This window comes from Myotis davidii, unplaced genomic scaffold (assembly GCF_000327345.1).
Source record: "Myotis davidii unplaced genomic scaffold, ASM32734v1 scaffold76, whole genome shotgun sequence".
Lineage (NCBI taxonomy): Eukaryota > Metazoa > Chordata > Mammalia > Chiroptera > Vespertilionidae > Myotis > Myotis davidii.
The window spans coordinates 63379-77478 of record NW_006288892.1 but is presented as its reverse complement, the minus strand read 5'-3'; the positions used below and the strand labels follow the sequence as shown (position 1 = coordinate 77478).

The following is a 14100-nucleotide window of genomic DNA, read 5'->3' as shown; positions in this document are numbered from 1 at the left end:
CACACAATGGAGAAAACAGGAAAAACAACTCCTTAAGATGTCAAAAAAGAAGAAGCCCTTAAGAGGAAAACCAGGAAAATGTTTAAAATATTGATTTATTAATTTTGGGTTGGAAAAGTGGGGAGTGTCTTATACATGGGGGCGTCTTATACAAGGAAAAATACAGTACCTTTTTCTTTAATATTTATTTATTAAATTGATTGGCATGACATTGGTCAACATGAACATATAGGTTTCAGGTGTGGGTTTCTATGTTACAAGATCTGCATATTGGACCTTGTGCCCACCATCCTGTCAAATCTCCTGTTACCATATATTAGGTCACCCTTTCCCTCCACTCCCTTTCCTCTGGCAATCACCACACAGCTGTTTGTGTTCATGAATTCCAGTTTTATATACCACATATGAGTGAAATCATATAGTTATTAGTTTTTTATGACTGACTTATTTTATTTACCTTTTTGTATGAGGATTTCTTGTTATCTAAGTACCATTAATTGAAAATATGATTTTTTCTCCATTGTACTGTCTCAGACCATTGGAAGAAATTAATTTGCCATAATTGTATGGGCTTATTTCTGCACTCCCAATTCTATTACTTTATGCCAGAAATATGATGTGTTTGTACTAAATTTTGAAATCAGCAAATGTGAGTATACCAAACTGGTACTATAAAAATATTTTTGGCTATTATAAGTTAAATATGAGGTTTGGGTTCAGCTTATCAATTTCTGCAAAAATTAAAAGCAGCTGGGATTTTAATAAGGATTACATTGAATCTGTATATCAATTTTGGGATATTTCCATTTTAATGCTATTACATATTCTGTTCCATGAGATGTCTTTCTATTTATTTAGATCTTTAAAATTAATTTACCAATAGTTTATAGTTTATAATGTTCAACTTTTTTACTACTTCTTAAAATTTGATGCATGTTTTATCTTTTTTTGTTATTGCAAATAAACTTTTTTTCTTAATTTTATTTTTGTACTATTCACTGTTGATGCATAAAATACAATTTATTTTTATGTTAATTATGTATCTGGAAACTTTCCTGTACTAATCTATTAATTATAATAGGATTTTACCAGAGTTTTTAAAAATTAGAAATAATTTTACTTTCTCTTTTCCAATCTGGATTTCATATATTTATTTTTATTGCCTAATTGTTCTGGCAAGGGCCTTCAGTATAAAGTTGAATATAATTTATTAGAGCAAACATTTTTATGTTTCTGATCTTAAGAAAAAAAAATGCAGTCTTTATTTAGTTTGAGGTTATTTGTGAATGTGTATAAATATCCTGTATCTGGTTGAGGATGCTTATATCTGTTCCTAATTTGTTGACTATTTTTTATCTTGAAAGGCTTTTGTATTCTGTCAAATTATTTTTCTAAATCAATTTTGATCATCATGTGGATTTACCTTTTATTTTATTACTATGGTATATTATGTTAATTGAGTATTGGTCTTAATCCAATTTTAAATTCTAAGATAAATCCTTCTTGGTCAAGGTATATCATCATTTTTATATGTAGATTGGTTTCATTTGCTAATATTTTGTTGATTTTTTTTGCATCATTATTCATCATTGATTTGCAGCTTTCCTTTCTCATGATATATTTACCTGGTGTTAGTATTACAATATTACTGACCTCATAGAATGAGTTAGAAAGGGTTCCCTCTACTTTATTTTCTCAAAGAGATTATAAAGGTATTATTTCTCCCTTAAATAATTTGCTAGAATTTATCAATGAAATCATCATGGCCTGGTCCTTCCTTTTTTTTTTTTAGAAACTTATTATTTACTCAATTTCTTTCATGTGTATAGTTCTATTTAGATTATTTATTTTATATTGTGTATGTCTTAGTAATTTTGATCTTTCAAAGTATTGGTTTGTTTCATCTAATTTATCAAATATTGAGGTATAGAGTTGTTCATAGTATTTATTATCCTTTTTATACCTATGACATCAGTAGTGTTCACCTCTATTTTATTTCTCATATCAGTATTGTTTTTTCTTCTCTCTCTTTTTCTTGATTACCCTGCCTAGAGGTTTATCCAAATTATTGATCTTTCCTAAGAACCAGCTTTCATTTTTATGTATTTTCTCTATTGTTTTTCTCTTTACAATCTTAATAAAAAATGAAAGGTAGATTTTTTAAATAGCTTAAAAATTATTTTTATATAAAGCCACCACATTAATTATAATTACTTTAAATTCTTGACTAATTCTCAAATATATGTCATAACTGATGTGGTTCTGATGCTTTCCTTTTCTCTTCAGTACATGTTTTTTTCTTTTCTCTAGCATTCCTGTAATATTTTTTAACAGACAGAAGTGATGTATCAAGTAATAGGAACAGAGGTAACTAAGGCCTTTGTGTCAGGTTTGAAGTTAATCTAGCTAGAAGTTGGGCTGTGCTTACTGTTTGCTGTGTCTGTATGTAACAGAAGCTTCACATTTATCTAATATCTTTGTTGTCACTCACTTTGCCTTTGGCTTCCGGAAGTACTCCAGCTCAGATCAGGTCTGTGTCTTGTGGCTCCTTACAATGCAATGGACTACTATTGCATTGAAGCCCCACTGAGAGAAAATGCTCCATAATTAATCTGATACCCAAATCTCTGCTTTCAGTGGGCCTGCGGCTCTGGGCTGTGACCTTTATTCATGGTTCTTAGTTCTTCCTTCCTCAGGTGAGGCAGGGAGGATGAAGGGGACTGGAGTCACAGAAATGCCTTTCCTCCATGGGAAATATGACTAAGGGAAAGATTGTTTTCCTAGAAAGTAGGTCTTTGTTGTAAAATATACTCTGCGCATATTTCAGAGAGTTTACTCTTCCCCTCCTCCCCCTGTTGGAGGAGCTATGAGAAAAATTTTCTTGGCTCTTCAGTTTGAGAATTTGGTGGGTTCTTAGAAGTCAAAAACTGCAAAAGAGTTTTAGCCTCCGCCCCTCGCCTAAGACTATAGCCCTTAAAAATTTCTTACCTTCAAGTGAATCCAAACTTGGTCTACAGTAATTTGTAAAAATTACAATATAACAAATATCTCCACCTGTTTATAGCTCCAGCAATTTCTCTTCCAGATGAGCTTGCCTTGTGGCTGTATGCTCTTGGTTCACACATCTCTTTTGATTTGGGGAGGAGCAGTTTTTCTTGTGCCCTTTATTCTCTGATGGATGCAAGAAAAGTTAATCGTTTTAGTTATTACAACCTTTTCTATTTGTAAGAGTAGAGATAATGACATCCAAGATTTTGACATGATAGAACTGAAACCAGCAATGCATTTTTACTTCTCCAGTTCTGAAACTCAATTGTTTGTGTGTTAGATTATTTGCTATTGTACCACAGCACTTGGAGAAAATATATTTTCATTTTACATTTACATTTATGTTTATGTTCTCATTTCACTTTCATTTATATATTGTTGGTTCACTTTTTCCTCTTTTATATTAATTTGGATATTTTCTATTGATTTGTATTTCAAGTTCACTGATTCTTTCCTTTTCTGTCAAGCTACTAAATAGCTTATAAGGAGGATTCTTCATCTTTAATATTTTATTTATTGCATTTCCATTTGATTATCTTATTATATAGTTTCCATCTCCCTATGAAATTTCCTACTTCATAATAAGGTTTAAAAAGAAAATTACCTGAAATTAAATCCATTGTCAAAAGGGATAACTTAACATTTGTTAAGAGTGCATTCTATTCATAACATTTCTTTTTAAAAATAGTATGATTTAAGATTTAGTCTTGTTTTTTCATTGTTAATTTACCAGTAAAACTTTTTTAAAAAAATAAATAACAATTATCAAGAAAATCAAACATAAACTAAACTTATAGAAGTGGGTAGAAGACCTTTTATAACACCTCTGCATGGACAAAAATTATTTATATATCTATCTGCTTTAACATTTTCAGGGAAAATCGGTCATTTCTGTTCAGTAGATATACACCTTTTCTACCTTTAAGGCAAATGTAAAACATTTTTATTGTCCCTCCGCTGGAAATTTCTGTTTTTCAAGTTAAATAATCATTTTCTTTCTCCAAAAAAAAGTTGTTCATCTTGGAACGAGTTTGAGAATAGGGTATATTTGAAAAATATGCACAATATCTAAAATGTCTTAATGTATGACATGAAAATGTTGATTTTTTTATTTCTTCTTTTCTATCAATATGAGAATTCCTGTAAATAAAAAAGAATATAATTATGCACCATGGGTTATGAGAGGGACCTTTCCAGATAACATCTTGTAGTTGGAACCAGTTAGTTGATTATTCCTCTTTCCTGAAAGCTTCCAAGAAAGTTTCACTTCTCCTATCCCTCTGTTGGAATAGAGAAAACAGATTTCTAGAATCCTATCTGTTGAAGATTTTAACTTAGCTATATTATGATTTTTTTCCACTTTAACAAATAATTTCAGATATACTATTAATGGTTTTATATGTGCTTGCATTATTTTCCAGATATTTTTATTTATTCTAAAATTAATAATCTAATATTTTAAGGTAAATTTAAAAACTAGTTATTTTTTTCTAAAACTGTTTTCTATATATATAAAAAGCCAGCGACCAGAATGCCGTAACAACTGAAATGACAGAATGACTGGTTTCTATGCTGCCCACTGTGAACTGCCCAATCAGGGGCAGGGCCGCTGGCCAACTTTCTGTGGTCCCTCCTCCTGGCTGGTCTGGCCCTGATTGGCCTCCTCACCCCATAGGCCTGGGGCCCCTCCCCTCAGCCAGCCCTTTCCCCAATCAGCCCCACACTCCAATCAGGGGGGTGGGGCCGGCTGGCCAACCTCCTGCAGCCCCTCCCTCTCTAGCAGGTCCAGCCCTGATCTGCCCCAATTGGGGCCAGGCTGGCCAGACCCCACCTGTGCATGAATTCGTGCACTGGGCCTCTGGTAATAGATATTTTTAAAACTTTTAAGATTATATCCTGATCACTACACACTTTTTAGAATGGCCTAAATCTGAAACAGTGACAATACCAAATGCTGGATGTAAGCAAAAAGAACTCTCATTCATTGCTGGTGGAGATGTAAAATTATAAAGTCATTTTAGCAGACAGTTCAGTGGTTTCTTATAAAACTAAACATAGTTTTAACATATTATCAAGCTATTGTGCTTCTTATTATTTGTCCTTGGGAACTGAAAACTTATTTCCACTGAAAAACCTGTACATAGCTGTATATATCATCTTTCTCCATAATTGCCAAAACTTACAAGCAACAAAAATATTCTGTAGAAGGTGAATGAATAAGTAAACTGTGGTACATCCAGGCAATGGACTATTATTCAGTACTAAAAAGAAATGAACTATCAAGCCATGAAAAGATATGGAGAAAACTTAAGTGTAATATATTGAGTGAAAGAAGCAGATCTGAAAAGATCACATTCTCCCGTTATTCCAACTAAATGACATTATGGAAAAGGCAAACTATGGAGACAATAAAAAGATCAGTGTTTGACAGAGGTTGAGGGGTTATGGGCATGGATGAATAGGCAGAGCTCAGAGGATTTTTTTAAAGCAGAACATATACTCTACATGATACCATAATGATGAATACATGTCATTATATATTTATCTGAACCCATAGAATGTACAACACCAAATGTGAATCATAATGTGATCTGTGTTGGTTCAAATCATTCATTTTGACAAATTACCACTCGCTGGAAAATACTAATGGGAGGCTGTGCATGTGTGTGGGCAGGGAGGATATGGGAAACCTCTGTAACTTCTATTCACACTATTGCTGTGAATTAAAAACTGCTCTAAAAATTAATGCCTTAAAATTAAATCTTTCTCTTATATAAATAAGTTTCAGTGGCTTTGTTAGTATGATTTCTGCTCAATGACAGATTTTTATAGTTAAAAAATTAAAAAATAATGTTAACTCCATTAAGGAAAATCACAACATTGCCAGAGTTTTAACAGTGTCTCTAGGGAGGCAGAGCAGAGGCAGACATGTCATGACAACTGGGGTTCTGTTATAAGGTGAGTTTTTCAATGTGTAGGCCTGATTTCTATTGGGTGAGGTTAATGGTGTAATAGCTTAATGTAGTAAACATAATGACATGCCAATTTCATGTTGAGAGAATAAAGCTACTCTTAGAGAGTAAAGAGTGTCTTGTTTTGCATTAAAGAACATTTTCTCTTACCCAGACCAGAAAAGGGGATGCAAATGAATTGAGAATCATTACAAATTAAATTAAGATATCTTACCAATCATACTTTAAGCAAATGTAATCTACTAACCATCACAAAGAGATTTTTAAAAAACCTACTGTGAGCTAAATGTGTAATTTACATTTCATTCTCTTTTTATGCACCACATTAGTTTTTACTTCTTATCCAATTAAGGATATCATATTAATAACAGTTTACAAAAATAATAAGATACATATTCATGGCTCTTAATGAAAGAGACAAAATACCTCCCTGCCCATGGTTGTTTCTATCCTGTGCTTTAACAGCAACTAACCTGTTATCTTGAATGGCTAGTTGAATTGCTTATATTTTATTTCCTAGCTTTCTTTTTCTGGGTAGAGGAGAAAAGTAAAGGACTCTGAGCTGTCAAAAATAACATAGCTTCTTAGCTTTAGGGGAATTTTTTAATGATGATACTACTTTAAATGTGCCTCTGATAAACTTCTTTCACTGAAAGGGAGTCCATATGTGATATAGGCATATTTGTTTACAGATCTAATCACAGCATTTATATTAATAACATAAAAGGAAAGCTTCAACCCTACTTGTAAATTTATTTTAGACTTTTGATATTATTAAGGAATGAGGATTCTGATACTCAAAATTTTCATATTCAAATGCTCATTTGAAAAAAAAACAAATAAAAAGTATTATGCAAGGACTGCTAATCCAGCCGTTTTACTTCTGGGCTTAATTGGATTGACCTAAAATTGATATTTAATGTCAGTATGCATTATATCATCAACACAAGCAATAATTACCTGACATAAAAGAAGCTATGAAGAGGAGTCAATGATTAAAATCTCAAACTAAAGATATATTAGTTTATTTCACTCAGTCTTAGCATAAACACTTTTTAGTCACATATGTTAGACACTTAATATACCAATTTGATGCGATCTTTCTACATTTTTATCATTTATGTTTATCTCCTAGACAGAGACAAGTGAAGGGAATTGGAGCCCAATAAAAAGGCCTTGGAAATGATTATACACCTTTTCTTCCAGGCAGCATGTTGACTGTTGTCTCTAAATACAGGTGTGTAAAGTCTGAGTTCTAAAGGCAGGTACACATCATCGATTACAAGCCTTTCCCATTTGTGTGTAGAAAAATAAAAATAGGCAACACAAGCTTTGTTTGAGGAAATTATCACATGTATTTATTTATGTATATTTTATTCCATTTATCCATGATAAGTTAATATTAGATGCTTTCAAGTGAGTATCAAGAATATTTTATTTCAGAAAAAAAATAAAGAGATTACCATGGCTAATATGGAAAAAATCAATAGAAATGTGGAGAGAGTGATATATATACATATATATATATATATATACATATATATATATATATTCATATCACACAAAAGTGACACATTCAATATTTTTAGCTGCATAACTCACACTGATATTATCTTATTCACCCTGTTTGAAAATGTACCCCCTCATTTATATCAGCAGTCCTGATCTTCCTTTCCTGTTATAATTTTCTTTTTTATTTCAGTTATCACCAAATATGTTAAATAATGTATTTATTATGTATGTTTATTACTATCTGTTTTCTCCCTTAATGTTAACTTCATGAGAGCAAGGATTGTTTTGTTCATTGATACATCTCAATTGTCTATAACAGTGCGGCATAAATATAGTAGGTGCTTAAAAATTAACATTACAAATAGTATGTTGTGTACATATTTATGTGTACTAGTTAATGCAGGGATAAAGATAGATAGATAGATAGATAGATAGATAGATAGATAGATATAGATAGATAAATAATATATGTTTCCAGATTTTGCAATTATACTTTTCATGTATTTCTCTAATTTTTCTTCTTCTGGTGTTTGAGCTGTCCTTTGTCATTTAAATAGGACACAAAATAGAAAATGCACAATGTTTAGAAGTTTAAATCAAAAAGTCTATCTTAAATGCCTAACCTAATATTCTGAATTCAGAGTCCTGAGATAAATGCTTTGTTAAGCAAAATGCTTTAAAAATTATCTTTTTTTCAATGTCTCAACTCTATATATTGTTATCATAATGCTCTGAGGTTGGTTGACCAATATTTCTACTAAATCAAATAAAATGAAAGTTACTCCTCAGCTAAATAAAACAATTTTGTGTTTCATCCAAATATTTCAATGAAATGGTTGCCAGATCTCAGTAGTATCATCTGAGCTAATAGAGCTCAGACGAGTTTGAGTTAGAGGCAAAAATTACTGCACTATAGAAAAATACAAAAGTATTTTACATAACTATGTTTTAAACTGGCAAATCTAAAATCTGGAAAGCTCATCTATAATAATAAAAGCATAATATGCTAATTAGACCAGACATCTTCCGATGTCATTCTGGACGTCCTTCCTGACCAAGCCAGGCCAGAGGGAAGCCAGCCAGGGTCCCTGGTGGCTGCCGGCAGCCGGGCGGGAGGGAAGCCCCAGTCCCGGGTGCCAGAGAGAAGCCAGTGCCGGCAACCGGGGAAAGGAAAGCTTGCTCTTGCATGAATTTTTGTGCATCGCGCCTTTATAGTTTAATATTTTCATCACCAATGGCAAACTAGTTGGGTTGTTACAACCTATCAAGCAATGCAGGTGAATTCGACTGTATTTTGAATTGTCTTATGAAAAACAAATTTAAATTTCTGATGAAATATTTAGGTCTGGACTCAAAGTGTTCATCCTCAGTGGTAACTAAATAATATCATCTTCATGCATTTTTACTGCATATTATAAACTAGAATCATTTTGTTATTTGATTATTGGCTTTCTTCCTCACTAGCATATAAGCTCTATGAAGGCAAGAGCTTGGTATGCTTCATCATTTTTTCCCAGTAGTAAGAAAACTATGTCTCATAAAGTCTAGGTGCTCAAATAATAGTTGGCCTCTGCAAAGCCCCTTTTCACGCTCCAGCCCCACTCCAAGAAGGGCTCTGAAAAGCCTTTGTACAGAACATTTAAGGTAATAAATACCTTTTTCTGAAAAACATTTCTTTATCTTTCCCAGAAACATCTCCACATGTGAGTTATAATTCTATTGTCACATTAGAGAGTTCAGTAGGTGTGAGCTCATAACCTCATACTTGTCTTTAGAAATGAGCTGATTTTCAAGTTATTTTGTTCTTGAGACAATAGCTTGAGTATTAACGTAAAAAACAAATAGTATTAATATGTTGCTTGAGAAAAATGGATGAATGGGGAAGACTACAAAAATGCAGACCATGATGGTGGAATAGGAAATGATCTATTAAAATTAGATCATTTTAATAGATCATTAAAATTTTAAATATGTTAAATCCAAGATGTCTTTTAGGGATTCAAGTAGCTATAATGAGTATTCAGTTGAATGTATAAGCCTGGAGTCAGGAGAGAGGTCTTAGCTGAGTATGTAAATTTGGGAGTTATTATATCAATATTTAAAGCCATAAGAAAAGAAGTAAATGTAGATATACAGAAGAGGCCTAAAGATCGATATCTGAGATGTGCCAGCATTAAGCAATTGTGATGATTGGATTTACCAACTAAAGAATATGAGAAGGAGTAATCAGAGAGGTCGGAGAAAAAAAAAGTAGGTAGCTGTGGTATTCTAGCCATCAGATAAAAGAGATTTTTGAAAGGCTGCGATTGAAATGCTAGGAGTGAAATATATTATTTTTCACAATATTTAAAAATTATATTTAGTTCTATTTGTTTTTATTATAAAACCAACAGGTGCAAAACAGATGCATTAGGAAAGAGAAAAAAAGTAATTCATATTTAAGTTCAGTAAAACATGAGCTGAGACCTAAAGCCATTATTAGTCAAGTTTAATTCCTTCCAGTTGATTTCCTTTTATGCATAGTCCTAAATAATGAACTAATATTGTATGTACAGATGTTATCAAACTTACATATTTTACATTCAACCATATGCACTTAGAATAATATCATTGCTTATTGACTACCTTTTTTTTACATTTTATTGAAATATAATTCACTTGTAACATTATATATTAAAGAAATAATAATTCATAAGAGTTTAAACTGTACTTCTGAACCTCTTATTGATGGATATTCAGATTTTATCTTTCAATCAAAAACTATTTTTGAGAGCCAATTTGTGACAGATGCAATAGAGGGAAGAACAATATTCTAGAGAAAAAATATATATACAAGTCAGTAAACAATTACAAAATTATACAAAATTTAGAAATTCATATTTATTATAGCCCAAGTATTATTCTGAGTGCTTTACAGATGTTATCATATTTAATCTGACCAAATCTTATATGAGCATGAGTGTGTGCACAGGAATGGAAGAGTTTGGGGTTATTTAAAAACTTCAACTAGTTCATGTAAACATGACTGGGGTCTAGCTTATGGCAAGGGGGTTGCTCTGAGGAGACTGCCTGGAAGGGTGGCCTGAAGGGAAAGGCTGGGACCACTTAGCCGTTTCAGAGAACGTCCCATGTGCTGTCTGAAGGAGATTCTGGCGATCACGGAAGCTGTCAAAGGCTTTAGAAACGGAATGGCATGAGCAGATTTATGATCTAGAGACGGGTTCCATAAGTGAGACTAGAACCGTGTAAGCTACCAAAGAGACGGCTCGGGGAGAGGTGTGAAGCATGAAGCACACCTGGCTGGAGAATGCTTTTCTCTGCTTAGGAAGATTTCTCTTAGGAACAAAGAGTAAATAGGTCAAGAATGTGAATTTTGGAACAGAAGTTGATTATTTGAGAAAATTTTCTCAGAATATTTGGCCACCTTGGAGTGCAGATACATGGTTTTATTTTGTTAGTTTGTATTTATCATTTATTTTTATCACCTGGCCAAAATCATAGTAATTGCCAGTTGTCATTTATATTTTCTCTCCATCTTTGATTTTAGCTATTTGATTAAGATGTGTCTAGGTATGTGAGTGTTTTTTTTTAAGTTTCCATTCAAATATCTTTCTGAGATTTCACTTTAAATAATTATTACTATTTTCATTGTTATTAATATCATTATCATCATTAATACTTGTGAGGTAATAAAATTTTCAGCATTGTCTTATATATGGAATTCATTCATTCATTTGACACGTTTTCTAAGTTCTACTAATGACAAAACTGTTATACTAAGTCATGTTGTGGGCTCCCAAGGATGTATAAATCATAATGGAAAAGTAATATGCTTCTCACCAGCAAGGCAATAGTTTGCAGACATGCTTGCTTGTTTCTCCCAGTGGCCAGCTTGTTATCCCATACAGAGCCCAGCTTTCTGGACTCCAAGCCTCATCCCCAAGAATGCCTTATCTGTCTAGTGCGGTGGTTCTCAACCTTCCTAATGCCGCGACCCTTTAATACAGTTCCTCATGTTGTGACCCCCGATTTCATTGTTTCAAATTGAACATAATTAAAGCATAGTGATTAATCACAAAAACAATATGTAACTATATATGTGTTTTCCAATGGTCTTAGGCGACCCCCTGTAAAGGGTCGTTCGATCCTTAGGTTGAGAACTGCTGCTCTGGTGGTTCCTGGTTCCTTCCTAGTCTATACTAGATGTTTAACCAATACTATGTTACCACTTTGCCTATTGAAGGCACTCAAGGATTCCTCTTTGTTCTCTATTTCTTGACTCACCTGGCCTGGTAAGAGCCAGAGGCCTGGAGCCTACTGGAACTGAGCCCCTTAAAGGTACTAATGCACAGGAAATGGTACCTCAGGGACAGTGCCTCTCAACTATTTGATTTTTTTTCCCAGTAGCTAAGCTCTTTCATGTTAAAAATAAGAGAGTTGAATTAAAGAATTAAAGAATCTTCAGAGTTCTATCCAAATGAAAATCTGTGATTCTTTAATTTCTTAAGGAAAACGAGTCATATGATTTAAAGTTGGAAAGCAACAAATAAATACATACTTGTTGTAAAAATGAGAATACTGAGTCAAAAGAAAGTTAAATGAATTGCCCCAAACCACCTATATATACAGTATATATAAAAATAAGTAATATGCAAATTAGGTCAGGATGTTATAATGGTCGTGACCAGTTCAGGAGGAGGGACCTGGCTCACCCTGAGCCTGAGAGAACAACATGCAGGCACAGTCCAGAGCTGGAGAGAACAACCCATCAGGGGGATCCGGGCCCCACCCCTGCAGCGGTGCTCGGCTGCTGGGGCTGGAGCCAGAGGGGAGACAAGCCTGAAGGGGGTCCAGACCACAGCCTGAGCCCCAGGGCCAGTGCTGGGCTTCTGGAGCCAAAGCCAGGGGAGACACAAACCCACAGAAGTTGGCCCTGATTGGGCCGGTCCCTATGAAGCCCCGTGTAGCTATCAAACCACCTATCAGGGGTTAGGGCCTTTAGCCAACCTCGCAGTCCCTCCCCCCATGCCAGCCTGCCCCTGATAGGACTCTCCCATCCTGATAAAGAGCAGGGCACACAGAGCCTGGTCCCTTCCTGGCAGCCCCGAGTCCGTGGGGTTGAGAATTCTTATGGTTCTGATGGGGCTAGTCTCTGTGACATCCACTGTAGCCATCAAACCACTGATCGGGGGTGGGGCCATCGGCCAACCTCGAAGCCCCTCCCCCCTGCCGGCCTGCCTCAGACTCTCCCATCCCCATCAAGAGCAGGCCACAGAGAACCTGGACCCTTCCTGGCAGCCCGGAGCCCATGAGGTTGAGAATTCTGATGGCCCTGACCAGAGAGCAGAGGCACCTGGTGGGCAGGGACAGGGACCACAGGCCTCCAGGGAGCAGGCAGAATTGGCAAGGAGAGGAGAGGGCCTGCGAAGGGGGAGGAGGTGAAGCCAGTCATCATCAGCCCAGAATCCAGCCCTTCCCCTCCAGAGGCAGCAGGACTTAAACCCAGAACCCCAGCCCGAATCCGAAGAGCCCTAGGGAGGCTTCAGGAAGCTCTATGCAAAGCTGCGCATTGAGAACTAGAGACTTCGTGAGGCCCTGACCCAGACCACACTGTTGCTGGGGCAGCTCAAGGTGGAGCTGGAGCCCACCACACAGAGGCAGGAGCGCTTTGCAGAGAGGCCGGCCCTCCTGGAGCTGGAGAGATTTGAGCGCAGGGCCCTGGAGCGCAAGTCCGCTGAGCTGGAAGAGGAGCTGAAGGGCCTGTCCAACCTCCCGGCTGACAACCAGTGCCTCAAGGAGGAGAAGGCGGCCCTGATCCGCTCATCAGCAAACTGTCCAAGTGACCCCAGAGGATTTGCCCCTGCACCCGCATTTATACAGCTGCTTCTGCCACACGCACCCCTTACCCTATGAGAACATGAGTGACAGGAATGCTGGGGAGTGTCTGAGAAGCCATAACTTCCCCTTGGGACCTCCAGGCTGTGAGGGGAGGACAGAGCCCCCAGGAGCCAAGGGGGCCATCTGAGGCCAGGGTGGAGACGGGAGGCTGAGCCAGGTAGGGGGACCAGGGCTGCAGGCAGGACCAAGAAGGAACCGAGGACCAGAAAGTGCCAGGACCAGTAGCCAGGACCAGAGTGGCCACCCAGAGGTCCCCTCTCATATGTGCTGCCACCAGTCACCCCTCCAGCCTCTGAGCAGGGATCTGAGAATGTGCCAAGCATCCTACTGGCCTAGGCCAGGTGAGCCTGTATATAGGGTCAGTGTGCAATAGGAAGGGATGTCTTCTATTTTTTGCTGCCCCCTCTCCAACGTTGTCCCAGGCAGGGAGAGAATGTATTTTGAGACATAGCACAGGCACCACAAATAAAACTTGTGAAGCTGCCTATGACTGGCCCCACCCCAGATCTGCCCCCCCACCACGATCAGGAGCAGGGCTGGCAAGCCAACCACCCATGGCTCCTCCCCAAACTGCTGGCCCCTGATTGGCACCCCCCCACCTCATTCAGGGGTGTGGCTGGCCAGCCCACCTACACAGCCCCTCCCCATGGCCGGCCCCACCCCTAATCAG

The 14100-nt window shown here is 36.5% G+C and overlaps 1 long non-coding RNA gene across 1 annotated transcript; it reads left to right on the top strand.

The window, feature by feature from the left end:
- Positions 1-8672: 8672 nt before the first annotated feature.
- On the top strand, positions 8673-12904 carry LOC107182706. The gene is made up of 3 exons (XR_001513418.1): positions 8673-8682; positions 12605-12649; positions 12846-12904. It is a non-coding gene; the product is annotated as an uncharacterized LOC107182706 (long non-coding RNA).
- Positions 12905-14100: the final 1196 nt, after the last annotated feature.